The sequence below is a fragment of the Pleurodeles waltl genome, chromosome 1_2, assembly GCF_031143425.1.
Source record: "Pleurodeles waltl isolate 20211129_DDA chromosome 1_2, aPleWal1.hap1.20221129, whole genome shotgun sequence".
Taxonomy (NCBI): Eukaryota; Metazoa; Chordata; class Amphibia; order Caudata; family Salamandridae; genus Pleurodeles; species Pleurodeles waltl.
The window spans coordinates 1,182,917,862-1,182,923,861 of record NC_090437.1 but is presented as its reverse complement, the minus strand read 5'-3'; positions in this window follow the sequence as shown (position 1 = coordinate 1,182,923,861).

The window sequence follows — 6,000 nt, the reverse complement described above, 5'->3', positions numbered from 1 at the left end:
TCAGATCAGCAGCTACCACTCAAACAATATATGAGGACAGCCCCAATGTTAGCCTATGAAGGGAGCAGGCCTCATGGCAGTGTACAAACATATGTGGGAGTTTTACACTCCCAGGACAGGTAAACTACATAGGTACATGTCCTGCCTTTTGCCTACACAGCACCCTGCCCTATGGGTTACCTAGGGCATATCATAGGGGTGTCTTATATGTAGAAAAAGGGGAGTGTTAGGCTTGGCAGGTACTTTTAAATGCCAAGTCGAAGTGGCAGTGAAACTGCACACACAGGCCTTGCAATGGCAGGCCTGAGACAAAGTTAAGGGGCTACTTGAGTGGGTGGCACAACCAGTGCTGCAGGCCCACTAGTAGCATTTAATCTATATAGTGCACAGTACTAGGGACTTTTAAGTAAATTAAATAGTCCAGTTGGGTATGATCCAAGGTTACCATGTTTAAAGGGAGAGAGCATATGCACTTTAGCACTGGTTAGCAGTGGTAAAGTGTGCAGAGTCTAAAAAACAGCAAAAACAGTGCCAAAAAGTGGAGGGAGGCAGGCAAAAAGTTAAGGGTGACCACCCTAATGCTGTCAGTTCTAACACATCACATTGCACCCAAATCATCCAGATAAAGTTTTGTGTATACAGAGGGTTTCTGATGGAGCAACAGCAAACAAGATTTGGGAAACAAGATATGTGGAAATTATTTCAGATACTCTAGGGGTGTTAAAGAGATTTTAGCATCATATAATTTTAAGGAAGGTTGCAATAACCAGAGTGAACAAAGGCAGGCCAGTGCCTTTATCGATAAGAACTAAAATTAAATCTGAGCCAGATAAGTTAAGTAGTGATTGTATCACAGAACCCACTGAAACTTTGGAATGGTTGTCTCCTATAGTTTTGATGAGGAAACAAGGTAGGAAGATCAGGACGTTTGTAGATCTGAGAGATTTGAACAAACATATTGGAATTAATAGCCATTCCTTGTGTAACATAAATCAAATGCTGGGAACTTTAAAAAGAGCAACATCATTTTCAGTTCAAGATCTTTGTTTGGCATATCATCATGCAGCTCTCAACGAAGCCCATAAAGCACTAATGTAGGATATACAAGTTTTTTACAGATTTCCCCCACCTTTTGCCCCCATTTGGACTACTAGCTGCTGGTTTTTGACTCTGACAGTGCACTTCAGCCTGCTAACCAGGCCCCAGTGCATGCGCTCTCTTCCTAAATATGGTAAATGTGAATTGGTATCCCCAACTGTCAAGGACTTTAACCCCCTTATGAGTCCCCACTTAGAGTCAGCGACGTCGGGACCTGCACAAATAAAAGGCGCAAAACTCTACACCTGTGGCAATCGCCCTACAACTTCATTACTGCAATGCATCCTGGACCAGAGACCAGTTCCAGAATCAAGATGGGCTGCTCTGAGCACCAAAGGAAACTCCAGAACTCCCTAGGTTTAGAGTTACTAGTCCCCTGCATCCAGCAGGAACCAGAAGGCACCTGTAACCAAAGAATCACTCGCCTGTCGAGGGGCTGCCCCTAAAGCAAATGGTCTAGTGCATTGTGGGAAACATAGCCCTGACCTCCAGCAAGTTTGAGGCCACTACTGTTTTCTCCCAGAACCCAAGACATCTAAGTGATCACGTGCTATGGTTGCCGCTGCCAAGGATTTTTGATGCCATCCAGATTATCCCAATTTTTGTTTGACCCTGCACCTTGAGGGAAACCAGCAACGCCTTCAACCACCCACCTCAGTGGCTTCTTTATCAAGCTTTTGCGTTTGTTTCCTTTCTAGCACTGGCTAAGTGGTAAATCCAGCACCCACAGTTCCCACGTTCAGCACCAAGGACAGCCAGGACCACTCTTCTCCCGGGCAATACAAGCCAGGCAAAGTTGTACTGCCTGGTGAACTTTGGTCCATGGACCCACACCACCTTCACCTCCAGTGGGTTCCCCCTTAACTCGACCTGCAAGTGATTGAGTGTCATAATTGTGTTTTTGAACAAAAGTGGCTCCTGCTTTTAGCACCAGGGACAATCAGGACAACTCTGCACCCAGGCCTACGAGCCAGGTAAAATTGTACTGACTTCTGAATCCTGGTCCTTGGACCTGCATCACCTTAACCTACTGTGGTTTCCACTGGACTGGACCTGCAAGTGACCGACTGTCATTTGCTGTTTTCTCCATTGACCACAATGTTAACTTTTGACAGCTGTGTACTGCACTGATTTATTTTTCCTTTGAAAATCCATAACTCCGGTTATATGTGTCTGATTGACTTCATTTTGGTGTCAACATTTATGTAAAAAGCTACTCTATTTTTTTAAATTGGTGTTGGATTTCGTTCAAGTTGTATAGGTTATTTATTGTCCATGTTGCTACTCTGAATTGCTTAACACAGGCCCCTCTAGCAAAGTCTGACTGCTTTGTGCCACACTATCAGGACTGAGCTAGAGATGAATTAGTGTGAATCCAAAAGATCCAGTTTGGGGATACTGTGAGAGTATTGCACAGTGAGACCTAACCAGCCTCACTGCATAATACTCCCCCTTCCTATAGTTAACATCATTCATAAATCAGAGGGAGCATATAAGTTCAGCAGGATGTATTATGGATGGGTGTAGGTGTACAGAGAGCCATGCAACAATTGTTTTGTACAAATAAAAATGTCACATATTTTCAAGATGATATACTGGTCCATAGCAAAAATAAGCAAGAACATGACAGATTTTTGGAGCAAGTGTTGAACATATTGAAAGAACATGGGTTGACTAATTAAGTGGGGAAAGTGCAAAATTGGGTAGGTGGTGTGGATTGTTTGGGTATTAGTATAGATAGCAATGGAATCAGACACAAATCTAATATTGTGACAGCAATGCAAGAGGCACCTTCCCAACAAAATAAAGAACAATTGTGTTCCTTCTGAGGTCTGACATAGTGCTTTGCAAAGATCATAGCAAATATTGTTGACTAAACTGTTTGTATGGGGACCTTACTATAGAAAGAAGTAAGAAAACATGAGTGGAATGATGATTTTAAGATGGAATTTTCAATCTTGAAAGAAATATGTAGAGCTCCATATCTAAAATCTTTTGACCCTAAGGGCCACATGTACATATGTTAAAAACTCCGGTTTCCTAATACGATTCCATGCCAATTGCAATTATGAAATCACAATTCCAAATGTACATAACGCATTGAGTTTCTTTTGCAATTTCCAGTGGCTCGCAAATAGACATACCTCATTAATATTGAGTCAGGTCGCAATTTGTGATCCACGGGGAGTTGCAGAAATCACAAGGATGGTGGCCTGCAGGGGTCAGCAGACCACCATGTATGTGATAGCTTTTAAATAAAGCAGTTTTTTTTTTAAACCCAGCCCATTTTCCTTAAGGGGAAATGGGATGCATTTAAAAAGAAATAAATTAAATGTTTCATTTCCATTTTTAAGAGTAGGCAGTAGTCTGTCTGCTCTTAACAAATGTTTTTGCATGCATTCATATAGGGGAAGAGGTCCCTTGGGGACCCCTTTCAGTTTGCGAATGTGTTAGCATCAAGTTGAAATTGGTGTTAAAAAGTGAATGGTCTGTGACAGCATTACTCTTGCAAAGCATTCACACTTAGGACTGTGAGTCGCTATTACAAAGGGACGCCCTTAACACACCCCATCCTAATACCAAATCGCTAACCCATTTTGCGATTGAGTAATAGGTTACCGAACCGCAAAATAGGGTTTTAGGCATAGGAAAAATGCTTTCTTTTTGGTAGCAAACAGACCGATTCCGCGAATCAGTCTGTTTGCTACCAAAAAAAAAGCTACGTAAATGTGACCCTAACTGCCACTCAATGATTGTAATTGATGCAAGTTATTATAGGTTAGGTGCAGTTTTGTTGCAGGTTATGTGAAGATGTTTGTTACAGGTGAATGTGAAGTTGTGGTGACTCATGCACCAAGAGCCCTGAAACTACCTGAGACTTGTTAATCGGTGATTGAAAAAGAGGCACTGGGTTAAATGACCTAGTGCAATTCATTTCAGACATCAAGCTTAAACACCCTAACAATAATTTTTTCCTGACCAGAGACTTTAATTTGAATTTATCACACAATGGCTGATCCAGCGGCAAGTCACCAAAACTCAAAGATCAGACTCCACAGGCTGTACCCTCTTGGCTGCCTTGGAAGGCATGTCTAGGTGCGACTTGAATTTGTGATTTCTGAATGGCCCGCTGCTGTGCCTCTCACATTCTTCAGATAAGAGACTGAGGGGGTCATTACGACCCTGGCGGAAGGCGGAGAACCGGCGGTAAGATCGCCAACAGGCTGGTGCTCTTACCTTGTGGGATCATGACCATGGCGGCTACCGCCATGGTCATCAGCCGGTTCTCCGTTCCGCCCGCCAGGGCGGAGACGACCGCCGGGCTGGAGACCTGGGACTCCAGCCCGGCGGTCGTCACAATACCGCCGGCGGTATTTGGACCCGGCTTACCGCCGTGGATTTCCAGAGGTTTGAACCGCCATGAAATCCATGGCGGTAAGCACTATCAGTGCCAGGGAATTCCTTCCTTGGCACTGATAGGGGTCTCCCCCACCCCCACCCCGACTCCCTCCCCTACGCACCCCACCAACTCTGCCACCCCCCAAAGGTGGCAGGGCCCCCCTCCCCACCCCAACCCCCAACATCACATAACTCTCACACACCCGAAACGCATGCAGGCACCACCAACACACACACGCACACACCCGACATACATGCCAACATCCACACACCCACTCAGACACGCACACCCACATTCAAACATACACGCACACATCCATACAGACATACCCACAGACATACACGCAATCATTCCCAAACATGCATCACTCCCACAAGCATACACGCACTCACACACCCCCTCTACACACTCAGACGCACACCCCCATGCACTCACACAACACACAACACCCCCCGCCCCCCTCCCCTAACGGACGATCGACTTACCTGTTCCGTCGATCCTCCGGGAGGGGGTGGGAGCCATGGGGGCAGCTCCGCCGACACCACACCGCCAACAGAACACCGCCACGGCGAATCACAGGACGTGATTCGCTGGGCGGTGTTCTGTTGGCGTGGCGGTGGAGGTGGAGCAACCTCCACTTCCCCGCCTCCCGCCAGTATGGCTGTTGGCGGCTCTCCGTCCGAAAAAGGACGGAGAGCTGCCAACGGTCATAATAGGCCGAGCGGCAAACCGCCTGCACTGGCGGTCTTCCGCACGGCGGTCCCTCGGCGGTCTTTAAAAAAGACCGCCGAGGTCAAAATGACCCCCTGACTGTCTTACATTACACATTCATCTCAATTCTGCTGTTTAGTGATACTTTTGTTTTCAGTTATTCCACACTGTGAAAGTGTTCAAATGCCTCAGACATTGCTTACAAAAAATTCCAACTGGGTTCATTCCAACTTAGAATCCATTGGATCAAAAGACACTCAAAACAGCTGGAAACAGGTTAAATAGGGTTCTGAAGTAGACACAAATTACACCTGTTGGAAAGCAGCATCTCCCGTTCAGACCAGCACTCCACTTTACACCATCAGCGACTGGGACCTTCTTGTTCAACAGCTTCTGCATTTCTTGGGCAGCAGTCCATGGCCATCTCTTCAGCTAGAACTCTCATGCCAACCTCCATGCTGCCATGGCTTACAAAAAGACATAGAGCCCAGAAAAGACTCCTTAAAAAAAGCAGGACTTCTCCTCGATTGTGAATCCATCCTTGCTGGCAGAAATGAATGCCCTACGTAGCTCATACAAAAATCAAATCTCGCAAGCAACACAAAAGCATGAGGATCTGTTACAAATCTAACTCTTTCAAGCATTTTGCAATAAAAATCCAAATGAGTTTTGGATCATCATCAATCATTTGCACAGGGGGTCCGAGAACCCATGAGCGCATAGGAACAATGTTGTTCCTTCAGACTGGATCATTCATATCAGTTTGCTTTACAGAGAATCTTCTAAACAAC